Here is a 26,089-nt window from a genome sequence, read left to right as displayed (position 1 = left end):
ACAAAACACGGACATTAGCGTTGACCGTTTGCTGTATTTCACAGTGATCTCTGAGTCTGGCAACCGGCATAGATGCTTGACGTAACAGTGCAATATGCGGTAAAAGGGCGCACCAGATTCATCGAGAATTTAAGCATTCCCCTTACGAGAAGCGAAAGAAACTATCTGCGTATGTGTCACGTCTATTTTATCTAGTTGTGTAATTAATATTTCATCACAAGGCAAAATAGATCATGACGACTTTCCAGTGCAACCAGACGGCATACGCCCTTCATGACAATGTACGCAGATCTTCGAAGCCTTCCCGTTCGCCGTCGCCATTTCTGACGCTGACAACGACACCGAATACGAATGCCTCACAGCGAGGAGAATGTGGATAGAGTCAGACGAAAAGAAGGGCGAATACGTTTGGCTTCTCGAAGGGAAGCATGATAACCGGAAGTGAGTAGATGTTCTCTCCCTATAGAAGGTAACATGCAAAAGGGATATTTTTGCAGTAAGTCGTCTTACTTTACCAAAGCCTCGCTAAGACGCTCACGACCGCGAAGAACTTCCGTTCGTGGTCGTTTCAGCGCTTCGTCAGACTGCCATGTGTGATGCTAGTCTTTTGTAGTAGACATATTTTAATATTGAATATTATGTACATATTTTAGACGTATTTCTGTGAACTTTATCATACGCTGACCGATGATGGCGGTAGTTCCATAGCATGCTTGCAACTGAACCTTTTAAAATAATTGCGTAATATACCTGTATTTACAATCAACGCTTTCACCAGGCACATTATCCACGTCTATGAAGATCTGTCTGAGTAGTTATCTAATCTTGACGGGGTCCGTTCAGATTGCCTTACATTTGGCTGGATGAGAACCAGATTACTGTGCATCCCAACGCGTGCCTTGTTTCCTACAGTGTTGTCCGATGTGATGTCTAGTGGCTGTACGTTTAGAGTCAAAGTTGCTTACCGTAAGGATAGGAAAAGCTTCTGCTCAACTAGTGACAATTTGTGTTATTTATTGTTCTATATACAACGGAAAAACCTTGCTGTCAATTTGTGCGTACGTAGGAATACTTCTTTCGGACAATATCAACTGATAGTTGTTAACTTTATTATTTTTGCTTTCTAGGCGAACGGTGAGCTTTTATGTATTCGGGGGACCCAGTCGTGACACATTCCTCTTTACAGTGGGCTCCGGTAAGCAGGAAGCCATATAATTTTTAGGACCCAGCGTGCAGCATGTTGCACAATTTGAGAGACTTATATAGTGTCATTCCTCAATAGAAACAGAGTAAAGGAGTGACTTATAATTGTATTTCTATAGACATTTTTGTGGCACTCCCGTAAACTGGATGCTTGAAGAAAATCTAACCCGAAAATATAAATGAAGACTTTACAACGCTCCTCATGAACCAATCAAGGACTGTCATATTGGGTGTTACTGCAAAGCTTTTTTCCGCTACCATTTGAGCCATGTCTGTGATTCCAACGTGATTTGCCCTCTTCTACATCTTGACTTTTTGATGAGGCTATCTGTGACGACAGGGTGCTAAAGGCACGGAATCGTATAACCAAATTGTTATACGCCTGACATGACGTACCACTTTTGACTTTGCAGCATGTTTTCCATGAGACCATTACAGTACGTGTCATGGCTATATGCTTGCTTTGCCGTGGCTTTATTTCGATCAATAATGCAGTCTTGCATTCCTACATTTATTTATTTATTTATTTATTTATTTATTGAAACATACCGTGGACAAAAATTTTGGTCCAAGCAGGAGACAAAAAAGAAACGTCAAGTGAATTTTAACAGGAAGGACAAGAAAACATAAATTCCTTGCATTAAACACTCATCAGTACGCTAAAAGAGACAGCATATCTGCGCAACAACAAGATTACAACACATTTGAACACTAAATGCCAAAGAGATAATTTTCCAATGATGAAGCAACATTTTAAGTTGCGAAAATCTCGTGAGGCAGTGAATTCCAGTCTTTAACTGTTCTGGGAAAATAACTGTGCTGGTTCGGCATTATATCATTACCATTTGAATTAGCATTAGTTCGGGCAAATGTGGATGCCAATCATCTATTATGTTTACGACGGATTATCCTAGCAGTGACTGGTTGGGTACAACATGGTGCACTTATTGCAAATTTTCCCGACATAATTTTCTATAAGAACGTTAAAAGACTCACCTTTCTTCTTGTTTCTAACAAATGAATCTTGTGTAATTACAATAATGTACTAAGTGAGTCGAGGTTTCAGTATCTGTTAAAAATAAATGTGATTGCCCTACGTTGTACTTTTTCAAGAAGCGTAATATCCTTTTTTTGGAAAAGGGTCTCATATGACTGCAGCATATACCTGTTTCGATAGAATGCAGATTTTGCAAGCTAAAAGCTTTATGCTAGAGGGAGCATCTTTTACCTTCCTTTTAAAAACCATAATTTACGAAGCGCGTTTTTGCAAATATTGTTATGTATGGTGTCCTTGTGAGGTTGCTGCTGAGAGTAATGCAAAAAAATATTTATATTTATCTACTTGTGCCAGTGGACCATCATGAAGGATGTAGGGAAAAGTGACGGGATGCTCCTTCCTCGTAATGAGCGACAGAAGAGTTTTCTCAGAGTTCAGCACCATATCCCACTTACTACACCAATGATCCATGGCCATAAGAGTTGTCTATAATACATTCTGATCGGCTGTAGATGTTTTTTAACAAAATACTATCATCCGCGAATAAACGGATGCTTACACCATGGGGCACGACATCGATCAAGTCAGTCACATAGGTTATAAATAACAGTGGAACCAGGACACTGCCCTGGGGAACCCCAGAGCTCGCACGGAGCACGGTGGGCACAGATCGTTATCGCAAAAAACTGTACACGAGTACAGAGGTAAGCAGTTATCCACTGTTCAGTAAACCTTGCTAGCCCTATTTGCTGCAGTTTGTAGGAAAACTTTCCATGAGTCATTTTATCGAATGCCTAGCAGCAGTCTAAGATCAGTACGTCAACTTGTCCTGATAAATCCAAAGCACTCAAAAAATCATGCAGAGTTGTGATAAGCTCATTGATTGTGGATAATCCTTTACGAAAACCATGTTGACGGCATGTGAGAACTTTGTTATGCGTTAAAAAATTGTTTATACATTTAGCTACCACATGTTCAAGCAGTTCACAGCAGGAACAGGTATTACAAACTGGTCTGTTGTTCGAAACCAACAACTGACATCGTTTTTTGTTTATAGGAACAACCCTCGCTTTAAGGGAATCAGCGAGAACCTCACCAGTAGAAATAGACTGGCTAAAGACGTTACCTAATGGCTGTGATAGCTGTTCAGCACAGCGTCTAAGAAAAGCCCTGGGAATTATATCTGACCCTACATATTTTTTATCGCTCAAATTAAGCAGCATAGTCATTACACCCTCCGGCGTTATATTAAATCCCACTGTGAGTGAGAAAGGCGCCCAGTAGGCCCATTCTTATCGCGCTCAGAGAAAACCGACAGAAAATAATTATTAAAGTTGTCACAGATAGCCCTGAGTTCTGTTATAAGGTCATCATTCACTTTTATTTTGTCAATCTTCATTGTTTTCACTTAAATGACGCCAGTATTTTTTGGGATCAGATTAAGCGAATTCGGCAAGTTGATTATTGAAAAAGTTTTTCCTGGCTGTTTTCAACTTCATTCAGCGGTTCTCTTTGAGTGCACCAAACTGCGGTAGATGAGTTTTGTGCTTTTTCCTACGCCTTTTATTCCTACGCTTCAAATGGATTATCTCGCGATTAATCAACGGGTTTCGCACGCTCCATGTGAATTTTTTGTAGAGGAATATAACTTTCAATACAGCAATTGATCACCGCCCAGAACCACTGCCATGATGTCGCTACATTTTCCAAGTTAGTGTTAAGATGTCTGTACAAGTTTTCAACGATTACAACATGATCTGCCCTCCTAAAGTCCATTATGAGGGTGTTCAAGGAAGAACCACTTGTACGGCTACGGAAACAACAGCGCAGGAGAACGATAATTATTGGTTATCTGATATTCCGGATTCCAGTGCAAGAGTTGCTTCATTAAACCTTTCTGAAGTAAACAACAGGTGTAAAGCTCTACTATCTCGAGTTGGGTCTTTTACTTGCTGTTCTAATTTGTGTGGGAACATAAGGTCTAATAATGAATCGCAAGACGGTGAAACTGTACGCAAAAGAGTTCCGTTTAAATTATTGGTAAATTAAAGTCTCCTGTTAAAATTATGTTTCTTCCGTCAAGATTGAGTAGACAATCATAAAGATTTGACATAAAGAAATCCGGGCCATCAGCAGCACGATAGACAGCACAAAGAATACAAATTCGGCACATCCCACGCACTGTGGGAATCGATGTAATGCGAAGCAGCCAGTAAAGAGCTGCATACATCGCATTTGTGTCTTTGAGCCAAATGAAATCATTCATGCCATGGCATCTAGTCCACCATATATCGCATGTTTGCCATGCACGCATGCATGCACAATCTAGTGCACACCACGCCACGGAAACGCATATTGTGGTATATAAATGCATGACCTGTCGTTTATGTTCATCACGCACTCGTGTCATGCCATACCAATTTGGTATATATCACGTCAACAAAACGGCCGGAAGCGCACCATGACAGTGACATGTATATCATACCGTATATGACATGCATAACATGATTCACATGTTAAGACCTCTCATTTATGTTCGTCATACAGTCACATCGCGCAATACCAATTTTGGTGTATATCAAAGGAGCGAAATGGCCGCGAGTGCACCATGAGTAGAGCATGAAAATCATGCCATACATGACATGAATATTATGGTTTTTCATGTTACCACCTGTCACTAATGTTCATCATACAGTCTCATCGCGCAATACCAGTTTTGGTGTATATCAAGCTATCGAAACGGCCGCGAATGCACCATGAGCGTGGCATGTAAGTCATGACATACATGGCATGCATGTCGTAGTTTTCATGTTATCACCTGTTATTCATGTTCTCCATACAGTCACATCGCGCAATACCAATTGTGGTGCAGATCAATCTAGCGAAACGGCCACGAGTGCGCCATGAGCATGGCATGTAAATCATGGCGTACATTTCACGCATGTCATGATTATCATGTTACCACCTTTCATTTACGTTCGTCATACAGTGGCGTCGCGCAATACCAATTTTGGTGTATACCAAGCTAGCCAAACGGCCGGGAATGCACAATGAGCGCGGCATGTAAATCATGACATACATAACCTGCATGTCATGATTTCCATGTTACCACCTCTCATTTACGTTCTTCATGCAGTCGCGTCGCGCAGTACCGATTTTGGTGTATGTCAAGCAAGCGAAACGGCACGAGTGCGTCATGAGCATGACATGTAAATTATGTCGTGCATGTCATGCATGTCATGATTTTCATGTTACCACGTCTCATTTACCTTCGTCATACAGTCGCTTCGCGCAATACCAATTTTGGTGTACATCGAGCTAGCGAAGCGGCCGCGAATGCATCATGAGCGTGGCAATTAAGTCATGACATACATGACATGCATGCCATGGTTTTCATCTTACCAACTGTCATTCATGTTCTTCATACCATAGAGTTTCCTAAAATGACCTAGAGGGAACTCTGGCGCTGCGATCGTTCAGCCACCATGGGAATGATGGGTAGTACACGGATTTGCCTAGTCTTCGTGCTTGTGGGCTTCGAACGCACTTGTGGCTTTGTTTATTGCTATGTTTTGGTTTTCTTTCGGATAAAAGAATGGATCGTTGTGAACTTCGTGACCAGATTTGAATCGGTGAGCCTAAAGAAGTTAAAGTGGTGAAGTGAAACTGCTGATTTTCGCTGAACTTCGTTTTGCGACAAAGCGGATGCAGGCGACGCAGAGCCAAACGGAGCCGAAAGAACGAAGTTTAGACAAATCCGTGTACTACCCATGATTCCCATGCTGGCTGAAGCGCGATGCATTGCAGCTCCCATAGACACTAGCGCCAGAGTTCCCTCTAGTAAGTATTGTAGGAAACTCTATGCTTCATACAGTCACATCGCGCAATACCAATTTTGCTGTATATCAATCTACTGAAACTGCGGCTAGCGCATCATGAGCGTGGCATGTAAATCAGGTCGTACATGACTTGCATGTCATGATTTTCATGCTACCACGTCTCACTTACGTTCTTCATACTGTCGTGTCGCGTAACACCAATTGTGGTGTATATCACGCAAGCGAAACGGACGCGAATGCACCATGAGCGCGGCTTGTAAATCATGACATACATGTTATCGATGTCATAGTTTTCATGCTACCACCTGTTATTCATGTTCTTCATAAAGTCACATCGCACAGTACCAATTTTGGTGAATATCAATCTAGCGAAACGGCCGCGAGTGCGCCATGAGCGTGGCATGTAAATCATGTCATACATGACATGCATATCATGGTTTTCATGTTACCACGTGTCAGTTATGTTCGCCATACAGAAATGTCTCGTCATACCAGTTTTCATATGTATCCCTTCATTTAACGGCCGCGAGTGCCCCGAGACCATGTCATGTAAATCATGCTGCACATGGAATGCGCGTCATGATTTGCATGTTAGGACCTGTCATTATGTTCGTCATAAACTCTTGTCACGCCGTACCAATTTTGGTAAATATGAAATTAACGGAACGGCCGCAACAGCCCAAAGGCCGTGGAATGTAAATCATGCTGTTCATGACATGCGTGTCATGATTTTCATGATATGACCTGTCATTTGTGTTCGTGATAAGGCAATGTTATGACACACCAATTTTGGTACACATCCGATTAACGGAACGGCCAGGGAGCCCAAAGGCCGTGGAATGTATATCATGCTGTTCATGACAAGCGTGTCATGATTTTCATGATATGACCTGTCATTTGTGTTCGTGATAAGGCCATGTTATGACACACCAATGTTGGTATACATCCGAATAACGAAACGGCCAGGAGAGCACAAAGTCGTAGGCGGCTAGATAGATAGATAGATAGATACGCTCAAAGTCGCAGAAGTTCGCTAAGAAATGCTTCGCATTTAAAAAAAAAACGTGGTTGATCCCTCCGTGATAGGAATCGGAATAACACAAAAGTAAAGCGTGCCCTTTCAGAAGTAACTGAATGTTTACTGTACAATGACATAAGAGAGTTCGCACAATGTATATTGATATCTGGCAGCTATAGCGCCGTTTAACGTGGATGCACCCCCTTTGATGATAGGTGGTACATCTCCATCCCGACGACTAACGTCCCTGCTAAATGATTAAGCAAACCCTCGTGGTGTAGTAGTTAACGGTGAAAGCGTAATCAGAAAACTACGTGTGATAGCCAGAAGAGCGTCGCATATCGGACGCAGAACTTGGTCGCCATCCTGCGGCATGTTAAAATGCGATTGAACACCACGGCCAGACTAGAGGGACACGCAAAGCGCGTCGTGCCGCCCCAGTAGCCCGGCCGCGATTTTTCAAGGGGCGAGCGCGTGAGTGGGCATCGCGGTGTTACAGCCAGGTGAGGCAGGCGCGCGTGGCAGAGCTATGTCCGATGCCGACGCTTTTCGACGCTTGGATAACGTCGCCACCTCGCGGTGTGTTAAGGCATTGACAAAATTGAACGTCTATTGAAAAGCCCGCCGAATGGGAGGGACCTGTAACGCGTTGCAGATGCTAATCGCGGAGGCAACAGTAATGACGAATTATTTTACTGCTCCCAGAGGGCAACACCACCCCGCCGACCGGGAGAGTAGTAGCCATAAAAGGCGCGTTTGTAAAGCCTCTAGAGTTTGTGACCGTGGCGCAGTGGATAGCGTGCCTGGCATCTGTTGTTGCGGACCGAGTGGTCGTGGGTTCGATGCCCGTTGGCGGAACTTTTTTTCTTTGCCATCTGATCATGTATATTTTAGCGACGTCATTTCCGTGACGGAAATACGTCACTGAAGTCTTGGCGGACCCCGGCATAAAACACTTTCGTGTTAAAAACGATGTACCATGTGACGATAGCTTCAAAAGTCAACTTTCATGTGCATCAATTTGCTCCTCAAGAGGCACATACCGCAACCGTTTGTTTTAACGGCCAGACCACGACCTCTGGTAGCCTTGTGACATCTGTACAGTTATACCCGGGAGGAATAACTTCATCGTCACAAATACCGTCATGTTAATAGAGAGAGAGAGAGAGAGAGAGAGAGAAGGAATGTAGGAAAGGCAGGGAGGTTAACTAGACAATGCGTCCAGTTTGCTACCCTACACATGGGGAGGGGGAATAGGGGAGTAAAAGAGAGAGAGAGAAGGATAGACACATGTCACATCACACACACAGTGCCGAGTTTCACAGGCGGTCGCTCAATAGGGTTCTTTTCAAGTACCGCAGTATGGCTCGTGTGGCTTTCTGGGCTGATATGCTGCGCGACCAGGCTCCTAAGATCTTTGCTTCATTAAAGGGACGGTCATCCAGTCTATCCAAGGCACACTGGAGAGTCCGGCGATCTTCATCAAATTGGTCGCAGTGGCACAAGAGATGTTCAGTAGTCTCTATACAATTGCAGCTTTCGCACATGGATGAATCGGCCATGCCAATGCGATGGCTGAGTGAGTCATGTTAATAGGTTTCTGTAATGACTGTGATATGCGGATCATACAAAAGTAACAGATGTTCTAGTTTACCAATTTTATTGACTATGCTCCTTGCGTTCAGTGAGAGCAAACTAAGTTCGTGGTTCTTTTCATCGGTTAGCTTTCTCCTGTCGAGGCAACTACACGTGATATTACTTTCCTGGAGCTTGAGACGTCATCTCAGATGAAAAATTGCTTACCAGTGCGCAACGTTTTGTGTTAAAGGGACACTAAAAGCAAATAACAATTTATGTCAGAGTGAAAGCTCAATGTATGACAACTTCTAAAACGGCAATATTATCAACAGCAGTACCATACTTACCGAGAAAATAAGCTAAATGTGTCACATTATGAGCTGCTCGAGTGGGACATTTTCGAAGAAATCCCGATGACGTATGAGAGTATGCCTACAATAAATCACTAGTAATCAAACTAGCAGCAATAAAAAAAGAACCTTCCGTGCATCAAAAGACGTAATAAATTGCTGTTTGTTCGCTTCCGTTTGATTCGTGGTAAAAAGAACCTCTGTGGCGTCGCCATGCGGAACGGCGCGCGTGGTTCAAAGGTTCTGTTTTCGCCGAACTGCGCTTCGCCCGGCGCCCTGCTTCGCTCACCCGGTTGTGTCTCAGTGGTAGTTTTAGGATCGCGAACGGCCGTGTGTGTTTTACGCGCTCGTGAAAGTCGCTGTGACAGAAAGTTCGACAAAATGCCGCATGCAACGACGCCGGCAATACGAGCCCTCAGCAGCATACCGCGCTCATAGGGGCTGAAGTCGCTGAATTGGAGCCCAGCATCGCGAGCCAATAGGGAGCTTTCGAATAGCGTACGCTAAGTTAGCGTAAGCGTTTGCGGCCCGCTATTTCCGTCACTTAACGGGAGCCCGCAAGCGGTTAGCGTACGACACATGCGCAGTTGTGCGAAAAGCCAACGCAAAGCCTTGCGTACGCTATTCTAAAACTGCCTAATGCCTCGTTGTCAGGTTCTCCGTCCACATCCATTGTAGCGATTGCGTCAAGCTTCGATGGCTCCGATGGCCGCTGTTGCTGCTGTGGGTCCCGCTACTTTCGATCTGCTGCTACTATTATCGGTGGCAGCGCAGTAAAGGCGGGCAACGTTGGGCACGGCAGCAGTGACGTATGAAAGTCTGATTTCAGGCGGGTGATTTGAAGTGCGCTAACGCGATGCGGACCACTAAAACTTGATTTCATTTCAAAATAAGCATTTCATTGGCATAAAAATAGCACTACGAGGTTTCTGGAACGCTCTTTCAACAATCAACGTCGACTTCATATTTGCCTTTAGTATCCCTTTAACGTTACACGTTTCCCAGATTCTATGTCTCGCTTAGCGTCTTGCCAGAGAAGTTTACGCTTCTGGAGTGTTTCTGCTCAGTAATCTTTCTGCACCTATATGCACGTCTCCCATAGTTTACCCGCACTGCCCAACACTGCTTGTTTCTCGCGAAAATCCTCAAAGTAAGAATAAATAGTCGCTGCGAGCTTGCTTTAACGGACATGGACTTTTATATCACAGAGGTTTCGTTATCTGTTGCCGTCGTGAACTTTGTTCTTCCCTAACTATTTAAAACAAGGGGTACCTTTGTGGAAAGGCCACGAACGATTTAGCAAAAACATGGAGATGGAGACGTGTTGCGAAGGACTTGTCCTTCAGCTCAGTCAAGCCGCGTAGAGTGCCAGAAATTTTACAGACTGCTCTGCGACTGTTCGAATTGAATTTCATAGCATTGTCTAAGAATCTACTCGTTTGGGAGTCTACAAAGGTGCAGCCATTCATTAGACAACGTCTGCTGCAGAACAAACGTATTATGTAATTCACTTGAAAACGCTGCAGAACCGCAAACGTTGTGCGTATCGGAATTACGTAGGCACATATAACATCGAACACGGATATAAACAAGGGATATGTGATGGAACAAAGTTACTGACCAAGTCTTGTTCACTGAGCTGGAAAAGAAGTAGTTGTCCAAATTGACACTAACGAGTTTACACAAGTGCCTCTTTCATTTGGCCTATGCTAACATGCTCTTAGTTTAGCTTCGAGCCCGCTACAGGCCACCCGCATATTCACAAAAAGAAGGTATGTAGCATTAATAGGGCTGAATACAATCTGGTTTTATTCAGCATTATATAACTTGGAATATTGCGAGTGCTTGTATTTCGATGTAGCGCGTACATTACGTATGCCGATTTCTTCAGATGAGGCACTTTCAAGCGAGGGGAAGTTCTACTACACAGACTACGAGAACTGCGCGGTCCTCGACCTCCCGTACAACGGACGCCGTGAGTACTAGATAAAGAAACATGGCTGATTCCCCATCTCGGAATCGGTATAACGCGAAAGTTAATTGTGTCTTCACATATGTAGATGACTGCTTATTCTATGTTGATTAATGAGAGCTTGCACATTTTTTATTGGGTGTTTTTAGAATAGAACGCTGGTGCATGTCCGCCAATCCCCTTTAGTTTCGCTTGAAAATTTTATTTTGCCTTCTCAGTCTCCAGGACCACGACACCAATTTTGGTTTTGTAAAAAAATTGTGTTTTCTAGCCGTCACCTGAGGTAACGCCGTCCTCGTAGACGGAGGGTGGGCCCGGAAAGGGGTTAATTCCCTCTTCCCCCGCCTCGGCCGAAGGAAACTGCCAGACTTATCTTAAATATTGTTCATTCATTCATTCGTCAAAAAATTTAGAAGTGGCAACTGAGGCAGAACCGCTAGTTGCGCGAAATTGGAATTTTGACGAGATTCTACGAAAACACATATTGTAGCTGTCAGTATGAAAAGATTATTTGACATACTGTTAGTAGCGTGCATTTACAAAAGCTTTTTATCTTGCAGTTTTGTTGCCAGTGTTTTAAGAAAAGACAGCGCAAGTACGGCACATTGTTCAGTAATGCTCTAACTTCAGATTTTTTTTCGCTCCGCGCCTATGATAGTCAGAATTCGCGAAATTTCCCAGTGTTGTCGCATATTAGGTTGTACTTGTTTCAAAAGACATGTAAAATGTCAAATGACAAATGAGAATGACGTCGAACGCACACGGAAAAGGCATAAATGAAGACATGTATCTAAAAATGAAGGACGTTGAAATTCAATTAAAAAGACACCTTCGATTTCTTAAAACTCCCCGGAATTAAACCAAGCACATCTTCTAACCAAGTCTGCAGGAATACGTTTCATTATTTTTGTGAGATTTTACAAAGCCACCAAAGTTGCCAAATTCACGTCAATGCGCAAGCACTTAAATGAGCGAGCATGTTGCTATAGTTGACATTGTCACGATCTTGAAGACATTATCATGTCTTAAGTATGTTCTCTCGTGCTCATGAGACAACATATTGATAGAAAAAAAGGCAGAGTTGCTCTAAAGTGCGAATCTGTACATATTCGCGTTTGCGCACGTCGTACTGTTGTTCCTGACGACAACAATTATCGGAAAAAGTTCTTCTAGATGCGCACTCGTGTCGGGTTGTTGCACACAACAGTTTCTTCAGCCCTAACGTACACAGGACGTGAGAGAAGCATTGAAGGAAGACTTGGTCCACGCAGAAAGTGTCCTGGAAACGGCACCCACGATCTCCGCCCAATTCTTGCGCCTTTCGCAGGGCGTGCAACAATGAAATTTTCGTTGAGCATATGAATTCGTTTAGCTCCTCAGCAGTGTTTTGCTCAGCAACAATTTGTTTCACAGACACAGACGCATCTGTATATTTTGCGGTGATCTCTTTGAACAGGCTGAATCAGTTTCCAAGACGGGGAGAGCTTGTTCTGGCGTAGGGCTCATGAACAAGGCGTTATCCAAATCTTTCATACTCCGAAAGTTCCGCTTATAATAATCATTTTTTTGGGCTTGTTCATTAGTCAGCGCTAAACACTCGCTTTGAGCCGTGCAACCCAGCCATAAATCTTAGGGGAGTACAACAAGTGCATGCATACGTACTCACATAAGCTGCTCAGTAGTTGACTACCGGGCAGTCGACACCACGACAGACGGACGTGAAAGGTAGTGCGCTGTTGGAACGGCAACCTTCCAGAAGCGTATTTAGCTGTGTATTGTTTTTATTCATTTATTCTCTCTTTTTTGGGGCTGCAAAAGCGTCATTTCCGTGATGCAATTAACGTCGGCGAACTCTGGTATACCCCGGCATAAAACACTTTCGTGTTAATGTGGTTGAATTTCAGCTAGCTTATACTAACATCGCTTCGAAGGAGTAATCGCTTGTTTTTTTTTGCAACCAAAAGAATGAGATCACGTTCAGGAACACTGATAGTTGGGCAAGTTGGTATGCGTTCATGATTAAACACGGCGCGACGGACACGAGGTACAAAAGAATACACGAGGACGAGCACCGCTATTCTTCGAAGAAAGAGTTCAACCTAAATATTTCAAGTGGCCAGCAGAGAGTGAAGAAAATTTTTCGCTGCAAGAAAACTAATGTGCTCCACGCACATTTTAACTTGCTTATACGTGACTAGCCAAAAAAATCTACGTTTTTCTATTATCACCGAATGCATGTTCCACACGATGAGCATTCGTCGTATATCACTACCTTTACTGTCATATACACCATGCCATTTTTTAATCTAAGCTAGAGCGAAGCGCCAGCAACATTTTCATAAGGAGCCGATGATAAGATTTTGGAATGTATTGTAAACTGAGTAGTTAAATGATAGATGGGATTCAGACATAGTTCAGGGGCATTTAGCAGGTGCGACAGAGAAATGTGTTAAAAATCAGCAAGTAAATCTTGTAGCACATTGGGCCATTGGTCATTCGAAGAAAATGGCTTTTTTCAGAGAGCCTTACCACCGGTATACTACTCAGCGATAGTTCTCATTCACCTGATCAGCGAGCTTACATAACATATACGATTATAAGAACGAAAGTTCTATGAAATCGTATGACGTCACACAGGAAAATTAAGTTCGCCATTTTTACAATAGTCAATGCATACAACAACGGCTTATCTGATAAAATGATAGAAACAACGAAGTAATGTTCTCGTCCCCACAGATTCATGTGGCGGTGCCTAGAGGAGCACCGCGATAAGTAGCTACATGGATGCAAGCATAGAGTAATATGAAGAACGCGCTGGAGTATGACATCATATCTACACTAATGACATCAAGAGAGACCTTCTTCAGGGCTCTTTCCTCATGCTATTTTTTTGCTATTAGGATCCTGTCTTCGCAAAAGCATATCACAATTACAGTCACAAAATTTCTAACACAAGTCGAACAATGTATGCCTCGACCTTTGTTCAGACGCTCATGGTGAAATCAAATCTCTGTTCTTGTGTAAATCTCAATGTCCACGCAGAAGCATTAAGCGCTAATCTAGAAATCTTCAATGCCGTGCACTGTGCCATATAGGATGGGAAGAAGCGCAATGCCGCGTGCTCCCCATCTCTTATACCCCTACAATGAAGGAGTAGGAGGATGCACTGACCAGCTCGTGGCCTGAGGAACTGCTTATGCTTGTTTACACGGCGTGACGGGCAACGACGTACTACGTCATCCTGGAGTGAACGTAGGGGCCACTTGGCAGCGATGATCTTCGTGTTATCGAAAAATAAACTTATTCCACCTGCGCCACCTTTAGTACTGACGTAATGTTCAAAAGGCATGCGAGTGGTAGTAGAGAGATTATTTGATACAGAGAATGTTGATACTGCGTGAGGCCTTTATTATGAATTTTTATTGACATTTATCTGTTTGAACCGAAAAGAATGATCTGCAGTACTATGTACCACTTACTGTCTCAGAATGCATCTTGTGGAGCACGGAAACAAGCCGGGACTCGCTACCCCAGAAATGCCTGGATGAGTTCGTGAAACATTGTGGCGTCGGCATTCCGCTTTACGGAAAGGACCTTTGCAGTGATGATGAAGTCGCCGAGTGGTGAATGTACGTTGTCAAAGCAGTGACGGGAAGACTACTATTCGACACTGATGAAGCGCCGTTATTTCTTTCAGCTTGTTCAAAATAATCTTACAATTTTCCTGTTAACTTGATGTACTCCACGTCGTAGGTACGCCATTATGTCTAGCATAGGCATATATATATTCGGTGGACCTGCGTGCTGCATTTCAGGAAAATGATTAGCTGCTGTTCTTGGAATTATAACTGCTGCTTGTATAAGTTGTACGTAGAAGTATATGTCTTACAATTCTATGGGCGTAGACATACCATAATGAAGACAAACAGTGAAGCCAAGGACGGTACAGGGGTGGTTATTGTAGTCTTTACCTGTAGTGTAATACTTATGATAGAAACGTGCAGAAATTAAGGTGGACAGAAACACAACATGCCACCGGGAGGGACCTTTGTGTAACGCGTCCGATGCTCTACCACTTGAGCTGAGGCAGCGGTCATCCTGCCACCCACTTTATTAAGTATTTTTGCATGTGAGCCTGGGAGTGTGAGGTAGCGCAGCTGGTAGCCATGTTGGCTCTTCGTCTAGTTTAATTTCTTTGAATTTTCATCATAATCACTACACTACATTTAAAGACTACAAATAATGTGCCCTATGCATTCTTTGGTTTAATTATATGTTGGTTCCGTTGGGCTGTGCTTAACAAAAACAAAGAGCCCTTGATGTATTCGCTTTCTTTGATTCAATTTGATAGTAATAGGAAGTTACATATTCCATCGCTAATTAAAAAAAAACATGGTTGAACGCTCCGTCATAGGAATCGGAATAACACGAAAGTAAAGCGTGCCCTTACAGAAGTAACTGAATGTTTACTGTACATTGATTAAGAGAGTTGGCACAATGTACTTTGATGTCTGGCAGATAATGGCACCGTTTAAGGTGTATGCACTCACTTTGATGATTGGTGGTACATCTCCATCCCGACGACTAACGTCCATGGTTAAACAAACCATTGTGGTAGCTGTAGTAGTCAACGGTGAAAGCGTAATCAAAGAACGAGGTGTGATAGCCAGAACAGCGTCGCATATTGGAGCAGAACTTGGTCACCATCCCGCGGCATGTTAAGATGTGATTAACACCACGGCCGGACTAGAGGGAAACGCAAAGCGCGTCGTGTAGCTCCGGTAGCCCGGCCGCGACTTTTCTCGGGGCGAGCGCGTGAGCAGGGGAACGAGGCGTTAAAGCCAGGTGTGGCAGGCGCGCGTCGCAGAGCTATTTTTGGTTTGGATTAGCGTGATGCTATGAGCGAGGCCGACGCTTTTACAACGCTTGGGCCAGTGTCGCCATCTCGCGGTGTGTTAAAGCATTGACAAAATTGAACTCCCATTGAAAACGCGCCCAATGGAACGGACGTGTAACGCGTTGCAGGTGCTAATCGCGGAAGCCATAGTAATGACGATTTACTTTGCCTTACCGCTCCAAGAGGGCAACACCACACCGCCGACCAGGAGAGTGGTAGTTATAACAGGCGCGTTTGTAAAGCCTCTAGAGTCTGTGACCGTGGCGCAGTGGATAGCGTGCTCGGCATCTGTTGTTGTGGACCGAGCGGTCGTGGGTTCGATGCCCGGTGTCGGAACCTCTTTTTCTTTGCCATCCGATCGTGTACCTTTTTTGACGTCATTTCCGTTACGGAAATACGTCATTGAAGTCTTGGTGGACCCCGGCATAAAACACTTGCGTGTTAAAAAACTCCTCAACCCAATAGATAACTCTGTATCAGAGCTCGCAGCGCGCTGATTATCTGTAATTATGTGCCTCTTTTCTTATCGTCTATAGGCTGCTAACACCTTCTGAATGGATCCTTACGACCTCTCAAGTTTCAGCTCCTACCAGAGCGCGTATCTTTATGCTTGCGAGCTGGCTGAGCTCTACGGAAGATACAGTTTTTATCGATATGGTGAAATATATCTGGTATTGTCAACCTACTACGTCAATTCTAGGTATCCTGGGTGAAGCAAGGAATGTCGTGGCCTTACTGCACATGCACACAGCTGCGCTCCCCACCAATGGCGCCTGAATTGAAATGCATGTAGTCAATAGTGGGTGATACAAAATGCATTACCGTCGTGTACTTCGCGCTTTTCGTGCACACTTCTGATGTACTTACTGGTCAATAGGACTTAAATAAAGTGTACTCAATTATATAGTTGCATGGTAGAAGTAAACGAAAGCCCCCGATATGAGAGAGCGTTTATATCTACGACTAATGTTGGAGAGTGGGCAACAATTTGCTGCGCGTGCCTTAGACACATTTGCAACTCATGGCTGTAGTTCATTGTGTGGGTATACAGTGGCATCGCAGCCTATGGCTATTTCTGAGAAGGGGTGCTAATTCTAGATCCTCACTATTGCATCGTCCGGGTGAAAATTTCAGTTTCGCAATCAATGATTATATTACACAGCTCTTCTTCCTCATCACTATATCAATGGTACAATAAGATTTATTGGGTTTTTATGTCCCAAAACCACGATATGATTATGACAGGCTATATATTAGCATCACCACTGTGAGGGCCTGGCCTGATTCTGCACCGGGACGATGGGCATGGTCGCACAAAGTGACACCTCATACGTGGTGTCACGCGTGACCTTACATGGAGGTTCCCGATAGAGCCATCACATTTTGAAGAGGAGAATGTTGACAAAACATACACCCCCACTTTAAAGCAGGTATCAATAGGAAAAAGAATGGAAGTCATTTGCCTGCGGTTAAAATCAGCAACCGCTTAGCGTTCTTTTGGATGCGCGCTTTTCGCCGCCTGTGATGACGCTGTCACTACGAGAGCATGTTAGGGCGGAAAACAGAATTAGGGCAGTAACATAACCCTTATTGTTGTTCTGAGTGTTTTAATATGGAAATACCGCACCAGGCCGTTGTTTTGCAATGCCCTTCAAAAAGTGTCACGCTTTTTCTAGTCTACAACAGACCACCTCATATACCATAACACATTGTTAATATATAGGACGCCTGTTATGTTCATATTTCCTTCTTGTTTAATTCTTTTTCAGAAAGAAGCGAAAAGGCCATATGGCCGCCACAGTGGAAAGCACTGAGTTTTTATGGCTGCTGCAGTATATTGAACACCTGTCCAATAAACTCTGAAAAAGCATTGTAAAACACTGCAGCTTGTTTTAATCCTAAGCATTCCCGGAACATTATCGCAGTACCTCCTGCCTGTTTTCCTGAAAGTACGACGCCGACTACGTGATGTCGCGGCTGGCTGCCAATATTTTCTAGTTGGCTGGCTGTCAATATTTTCGACCCTTGTATGACGCTATCGTGTTCTAAATGTGCATAATACTTGCCAGGCGATCTGACATTTGGAACGGTGATTGTAAATTCATCTACGGGCACCTTGTCAAACGCCTCGTGATATCTATTGGTAATCGTGTCAAGAGGGTGTTCTTCAAGCCTAGAAAACTCGGCAGCCAAAGTCTTGTGTACATTACCCTTTGCCCGGTAGAAAGTGAAATCTTCAGTTTCATTCGTCAAGTAAACCCCTTCAATGTTCGGTATTCACACAAGCGCAGCGCCTGGACTTCACCATCGTTCGGCACCCGATATTCAAATCATTGGCAAGCTCCATCGGGTCATTCAAGCCTTCAATCTCCAATGGAGTTTCAATGTCATCCCCCTTTCTTGGTTTATTGGTTCGAAACAACCATCAGCACTATGTTCATAACGTCAGCATTTGGTGCATTGTGTAGGGCGCTGAGTTTGGGCTTGGCTAGACAAATTCTTCATTTTTAGTGGGTCGGAAGTGAATGTTGGGGCTCGTCGAATGTCTGTGGCACAAACACGCTAGGCGAAGTTGCGCTCGCCATAATAAAAAAGCTAGCGAGGTTCTAACAGCTCCGCCATGGAACATTATTGCGGCTTTTCCGACCGTTGAAGACATGGGGCAATTCTTAAAGTGCAGTCGTAATAAAGGACACGAAAAGTCACTCAAAATTCAAGAATATTGTCATACGTTGTGTAGCATTCATATGCTGGATAACATTATGCATAACCGCGTTGAAGAAATCGCCAGGCAATGTCCCTAGATGTGGAGGCTTCAAGCATGCGATCCAGATGGCGATTTTTCTTCTTGAAAGATATCCAGCAATAAACTTTAAACACCGGCACAGAGAAAGACACGATGGCATGGGTGCTGTACTCCAACTAAGTTTAGTGAAACAGACACATGGTGCACCAGACTCGAAAGAATCTGTGCGCATGCGCATTCAAGGCAGTTGATAAAACAAATCAGACAGCTTATAATCACCTATTTAGTTATATTGTCACGTGGTTGTGACGTCGACGAAGACAGCAATCAGCACGTCCCGAGATGAAACTGTTCATTTGGCCGAACTTGTGGCCGGGAAACTGAAAGTCAAACTACAGCAATACACTGATAGCGACGAACAGAGCGTCGACCGTCGAACAGCTCATGGCTGGGATGCGCCGTCATTTATACACCACGCATCGAAATTTCCAGTGTTATCACTGGTTGTCGCGCAAGCACGGGAATAATCTAGACTAATCGCGTCCTGCGTGCAATCTTAACAAAACGATCTACTACACTCGCGAAGCCTCTCGAACACTGCGGCGCGGTCAGCGTCGAGTGTTGATAACCGCCCTTGCTGGTGAAGCCCGAATACATCAAAATTAAAGAAGAAGCGGGCGTGGCATTGCCCCCCTCTGAAAAGGCATCGTCCCGATGCTTGCGACAGAACATAGCAGGGAAAAAAAAGAAACAAGTGCATACCCAAATGAATTACAATAACGAAAGAAAAAGTAGAGTCCCCGGGTTTGCTAACGCGCAAAAAACGGCTTGAGGCGCACGACATGGACGACTTCAGGTCGTGCGCGGCGTCGCTGGGAGTTAGTAACGCCGTCCGGGACGACCTCGTAGACAAGAGCTCCGAGACGTCGAAGCACCTTGTATGGCCCGAAGTACCGCCGAAGAAGTTTTTCCCTGAGCCCACGTCGGCGTATCGCCGTCCAGACCCACACACGGTCCCGGGTTGGTACTCCATGTGGCGTCGTCGAAGATTATAGCGACGGCTGTCAGCCCTCTGCTGGTTCTTCATGCACAGGCGGGCGAGCTGTCGAACTTCTTCGGCGCGTTGCAAATAGGCCGCAACGTCGAGATCGTCTTCGTCGGTGGCGGTTGGTAGCATTGTGTCGAGCGTAGTTGCCGGGCTCCTTCCGTAGGCCAGCTTGTACGGCGTCATTTACGTCGTTTCTTACATGTCCGTGTTGTATGCGAAGGTCACATACGGAAGGATGGCATCCCACGTCTTGCGTTCGACGTCAACATACATGGCCAGCATGTCGGTGATGGTCTTGATTAGCCGCTCGGTGAGGCCATTGGTCTGTGAGTGGTACGCTGTGGTCCGGCGGTGGCTTGTTTGGCTGTATCTCAGTATTGCCTGAGTTAGCTCACCAGTAAACCCCGTACCTCTGTCGGTGATGAGGAGCACTGGGGCGCCATGACGCAGGACGATGTGCTCAACGAAGAACTTCGCTACCTCGGCGGCACTGCCTCTGGATAGGGCCCTTGCCTCGGGGTACGGGTGAGGTAGTCGGTAGCTACGACGATCGATTTGTTTCCGGTAGTGGACGTCGGGAACGGCCCCAGTAAGTCCATGCCGATTTGCTGGAACGGCCGTCGAGGTGGCTTGGTAGGCTGCAGAAGTCCGGCTGGCCTAGTCGGCGTTGTCTTGCGTCGCTGATAGTCCCGGCAAGTCTTTATGTAGCGAGTGACGTCGGCGGCAAGGCGCGGCCAGTAGTACTTTTCTTGTATTCTTGCGAGCGTGCGAGAAACACCCAGGTGTCCAGACGTCGGGTGGTCGTGCAGAGCCTGGAGGACTTCTGGTAACAATGTCGAGGGCACCACGAGAAGGGAATCGACTCAGAGCGGCGAGAAGTTCTTCTTAAAGAGAACACCGTTGCGCAGAAAACGACGTCAGTCCCCACGTGAACACCTTCGGAACAACGGTGGTCCTGCGCTCGTGGTATTCCCCAAGGCCCCTGAGTTGTGGGTCCGCTCGCTGTTGTTCGGCGAAGTCATCGGCACTTATGGTTCCCAAGAAGCAGTCATCGTCCTGGTCGTCCTGCGACGGTGGGTCGATGGGGGCGCGCGGCAGGCAGTCAGCGTCGGAGTGTTTTCTTCCGGACTTGTAAACGACGGTTGTGTCGAATTCTTGAAGTGGTAAGCTCCACCGTGTGAGGCGACCTGAAGGGTCCTTTAAGTTAGCTATCCAACACAAGGCTTGGTGGTCGCTCACAACTTTGAATGGCCGGCCATAGAGGTAGTGGTGAAACTTCGATGTAGCCCATATGATGGCCAGGTACTCCTTTTCTGTTGTGGAATAGTTGATTTCTGCGCCGACTCCTACGCTGCTTGCTTCGGCATAGATTTCCGTATCGGGGGCGTCTGCAGGCGTCGTTTCAATTCTTGAAATGCTTGAACACGCGACGTTTCCCACCTGAATTCGACGTCGGCCTTCGTTAAGTTGCGTCGGTAGCTCGGCGATCCGGGAAAATTCGTTGAAGAAACGTCTCTAATGGACGCACAAGCCGAGAAAACGGCGTACGGCTTTCTTGTCGGTGGGTGGCGGGAAGGCAGCGATGGCACCTGTTTTCCGCGGGTGTGGCGAACACCATCCTTGCAGACCACGTGACCCAAGAACAAGATCTCCTCGTACGCGAAGCGGCCCTTTTCAGGCTTCAAGGTGAGTCCGGAGGTCTCGATTGCTTGAAGTACAGCTTCAAGGCGCCGAAGGTGTTCGTCGAAGTTTGAGGAAAACACAACGACGTCGTTGAAGTACACAAGGCACGTCTGCCACTTCAAGCCGGCCAGTTCTGTATCCATAACCCGTTGAAAAGTCGCAGGTGCCGAGCAAAGACCAAATGGTATGACCTGGAACTGGAACAGGCCGTCTGATGTTATACAGGCAGTCTTTTCTAGGTCCCTCTCATCGATTTCGAGTTGCCAGTAATCGGTCTTGAGATCCATCGGCGAAAGTACTTTGCGTTGTTTAATCGATCCAGGGTGTCGTGTATCCGGGGAAGGGAATACACTTTCTTCTTCGTGACTTTGTTCAGGCGAGGATAATCGACGCAAAAACGTAGAGTCTCATCCTTCTTCTTCACTAGCACCACGGGCATGCCCACGGACTTTTCGACGGCTGAGATGATGTCGTCGCGTAGCATTTCGTCGACCTGTTTCTTCACGGCCTCGCGTTCTCTTGTCGAAACTCTGTACCGGCTCTGACGGAGTGGTCTGGCACTTTCCTCTGTTATGATGCGATGTTTTGCCATGGGGGTCTGCCGAATTCTTGATGACGACGAAAAGCAGTCCTTGTATTGCACGAGCAGGGTTTTGAGCTGTTGTTGTTTTTGCTTCGGAAGGCTGGGATTGACGTCGAAAGCTGGTTGCGGAGTAGGCTCGGGAGAATCGGTCAGGCCGAAAGCATTGCTGGCTTCTACGATTTCTGCGATGGAGGCGACCGTCGTGCCTTTGCTCACGTGCTTGCATTCGTTGCTGAAATTCGTGACCATAACTGTTGCTTTCCCTTCCCGCAGCTCGGCTACTCTTGCGACGCAAATTTTGCGGTTAATCAAGTGGTGCTGGTCGCCTTCAACGATGCCTTCTAGGTCTGCTGATTTCTGAGTGCCGACGGAAATGACGCTGGAGCCAGGCGGAATGGTGAGCTGGTCTTCCAGCACATTCAAGGCGTGCTTTCTTTGTGGTGTGTGCGGCGGTAGTGCCTTTTCCGTGGACAGTGTTACCGACTTCGACCTTAGGTCGATGACTGCACTATGAAGGCGTAAGAAGTCTATACCAAGGATGACATCTCTCGAGAAACGCTCCAGCACCATGAAACTCGCGGGATTCCCGATTCCCTCCGGCGTTACGAGGTGACCTCCAAATGTCCGGATTTCAGGGCCTTCCGTGGCTGTCCTAACTTTCTTCAGCCTCGTGGTGAATGACAGAATAGTCGTCTCCGGTGTGGACGAGGGCTGTGACGCTGTGGCTATTGATAAAAACGTCGAGGTCGCTAGTTCGTCGTCTTGCGTTGCAGTTAGGTCGTGGCATCGGGTCACGGCTACGTCTGTTTGTTCCGCTGCTTCCTCGTTGCGTCGTCAGGTCTACTTCGGTCCGCGATGTTTTGTCGTTAGGGCTCTGTCTGGTTCTCGCCATGCCCTGGAAGTTCCGTCGTGGCGTCGTCGTCGGCGGCGGAGGATCTTCGGTATTTCGTCATACAGCAACCGCACCTCCATCGGTTGCTGCCCTTAGTTTTCCGGATGTGGGCTAGGTGACCGGCCCCGGGTTGGGCCAGTGTATCGCCAGCGTTGAGGAGAGGCGTAGCGGCCTGGCGATGGCGATCGGGAAGGTCCTCGGGGGGGTCCACTGCGCTCCTACCAGATAGTCGGCGATGTCACGTGGTCGTTCGCCCTGCTGTGGACGCGGCGCGTCTATGGCGAACCCGCGCAGTCCCATCTGTCTATACTGGCAGCGGCGGTAGGTGTGGCCGGCTTCTGCGCAGTGGTAGCAGAGCGGACGATGGTCGCGGGCTCGCCAAAACGTCATTCCTCGGCGTGTATCGCTGGCCGGTTGGCGGGCGGTGTGACGTTGGTGGTTGCGGCGGTGGTGGTGCCTGGTGACGGAACTGCTGGGGTGGTGCGGCGTCTTGACGCGGGCGAGGAGAGGGGGGGGGGGCGTTGCGTCGGGCTGCAGCAGCATAACTCATTGCTTGAAGCTGCGGCGGTGCTGGCTGAGGAATACCCAGTGACTGTTGGATTTCCTCACAGACAATGTCTGCGATCGAATCCACTTGAGGCTGCGGCAAAGGTAACGGCTTGCGGAACTCCTCCCGCACTATCACTCGGATGGTTTCGCGCAAGTCGTCGGTGGCTTGTTAGGGCACTTCGGAATAGGTTGCAGGCAGCGGCCAGCGGTTGTACTGTTTCGTCCGCATGTCCAGTGTCTTTTCAATAGTCGTAGCCTCGGTGAGGAATTCGGCGACCGTCGTGTGCGGGTTCCGGAGAAGTCCCGCGAAAAAGTTCTTGTTTGACACCCCACATGAGCAGGCGATCTTTTTTGTCTTCCGCCATCGCAGCGTCGGCCTGACGGAAAAGTCGAGTCATCTCTTCGATGAAGGTGGTGACGTTTTCGTTTGGCAGCTGCACCCGGCTCTCCAGCAAAGAATCGGCTCTTTACCTGCGGACGACGCTTGTGAACGTGTGCAGGAATGCGCTGCGGAAACGATCCGAGGTCTCCAGTGAGGACTCCCCATTCTCAAACCAGGTTCTTGCCGCGTCTTCGAAGTAGAAGTAGACGTGACGCCGCTTGTTTTCATTGCTCCATTTGTTAAAGGCTGCGACACGGTCGTGTGTTTCAAGCCAGGTTTCCGGATCTTCGAACGACGATCTGCGGAAGGTTGGCGGCTCCTTGGGCTGCCGAAGAAGGATTGGCGCAGGCTGCACGGTGTTGGTCATCGTCGCTGCGGTCGATGTTGGGATCTGCGGCTGCCTGGCTTTTTCGGGAAGGAGCCCGTGCTCTGGCTGCAGTCCCTTCTGCATGCGGCTTGTTCGGCGATCCGGGTTTTCCTTGCCGACGTCCTCGCCGCGTCTTGGGCTTGCGTCAGCACCCAGTGGTGGCGTCCGGATCATGAAGCCGCACCTCCACCAGATGTCAAGTGGTCGTGACGTCGACGAAGACAGCAGTCAGCACGTCCGAGGTGAAACTGTTTATTTGGCCGAACTTGTGGCCGGGAAACTGAAAGTCAAACTACAGCAATACACTGATAGCGGCGAACAGAGCATCGACCGTCGATCAACTGCTCAAGGCTGGGATGCGCCGTCTTTTATACACCACACATCAAACTTTCCAGTCTTATCACTGGTTGTCGCGCAAGCACTGAAATAACCTATTCTATTCGCGTACTGCGTGCGATCTTAAGAAAACCATCTACTACACTCGCGAAGCTTCTCGAACACTGCGGCGCGGTCAGCGTCGAGCGTTGATAACCGCCCTTGCTGGTCAAACCCGAATACATCAAAATTAAAGACGAAGCGGGCGTGGTAATATGTATTCGCTGTACGCAAGGAGACAGAAGTGGTACTGACACACATATCACCTCTTGATAAAAAATGCTTTCGAAAGCTCTCCAGCTAATCTCTTTTCTAGCAAAAATTTTGATGTCCGGAACACTTGGCTCACACTTGTTGCCGTTATCTTTGCAAGAGTGACAATGGCCGGGTAGTTTCGTGAACGTGGCTGAATAGTCATCTAGCGGTCTTGCATTCTCCCTGGCACGTTCATTCACACAGTGGCTAGTCTGACGCACATAAACCTTGCCACATGAAAGGAAAATCTAATAGACGACACTCATAGCATACCGTATGTACGGCTTGATGTGTTTATTTCGACAGCCGGAAATAGCAAGGCCGCTACTGGTGACATTGGGGCACATTTTTTTTTTCCAGCTGGGGCAGAAAATCCCATCGGGACGCTTTACTTATTGCCAAGTCTCTTGAGGTTGTGGCTCACCTTATAGACGTGGGAGATCACCACCTGCTTGGTACTGCCGTGATCTTGCCTCCATTGTTTCTTTATCCTCCCCTTCAATTACTGTAGCAGTGCCTCGTTTTGGATATCTGTGAAAAAGAAAAAAATATGGATAACCAACTAGCCTCACAAAGTGTTTTGTTAAGTGAACCAGATTCGGCTCACTGTCGTCAATGAGTACCAATGTGGGGGTGGTTAATATGAGATCGGCTCACTCTCGTCAATGAGTACCACTGTGGGGGTAGTTAATATGAAGCAACATATAAGGCTGGAGTGGTATGGAGGTGGCACTGCGATTTCGCCTTATAAAAAAAGCATTACAATAAACGTAAAAACTTTGGTCATACTGACGTCACAAATCACCAGAATACTAGACAAGGATACTCGCATTAGAGATTTTGTCCGACGGGCGAATTCAAAGTTAGGAGACCGTAGTTCCGAGCTGGACTCTTCACCCACGACGACACGTATACCCGAACCGAAACAACCTTCTGGAGGGGAAGTTATAATAAGCGATGCCGCGGGATGCGCAGATACTAGGATGTGCAATAATAATAATAGCTAACGGACAATAATGCCAAGGAAAGTATAAGGGATGTTTTTAGTAATAAATGTAAGGTAATTGTGAATAAAGAAAAGTGGACGAAAAGATAGCTTGCCGCGGTCAGGGACCGAACCGTTATGTGCCACACTCGCCGTCATGGCTACTGGCGGCGCTGACTGACGCTCCCACGTTTAAATGTACACATATACCCCATAAAGTGGACGGGGGGATGGCCGCCGCGGTAGATCAGTTGGTAGAGCATCGGGCGCGTTATTCGAAGGTCGCAGGTTCAGTCCCTGCCCGCGGCAAGCCATCTTTTCGTCCACTTTTCTTTCTTCACAATTAACTTACATTTATGAGTAAAAACAT

The 26,089-nt window shown here is 46.5% G+C and overlaps 1 long non-coding RNA gene across 1 annotated transcript in view; it reads left to right on the top strand.

Moving 5' to 3' along the window:
* The first annotated feature begins 293 nt into the window (after nucleotides 1–293).
* The window catches only part of LOC119395842 (uncharacterized), a 79,026-nt gene continuing 53,230 nt past the window's right edge, over nucleotides 294–26,089 (top strand). Inside the window, exon 1 of the long non-coding RNA XR_005184339.2 lies at nucleotides 294–441. This is a non-coding gene — a long non-coding RNA (uncharacterized LOC119395842). The remainder of the gene's footprint in view (nucleotides 442–26,089) is intronic.

The sequence above is a fragment of the Rhipicephalus sanguineus genome, chromosome 6 (assembly GCF_013339695.2).
Source record: "Rhipicephalus sanguineus isolate Rsan-2018 chromosome 6, BIME_Rsan_1.4, whole genome shotgun sequence".
Classification (NCBI taxonomy): Eukaryota; Metazoa; Arthropoda; class Arachnida; order Ixodida; family Ixodidae; genus Rhipicephalus; species Rhipicephalus sanguineus.
The sequence above is the reverse complement of the archived record's forward strand: the minus strand, read 5'-3'. Positions and strand labels throughout refer to the sequence as shown.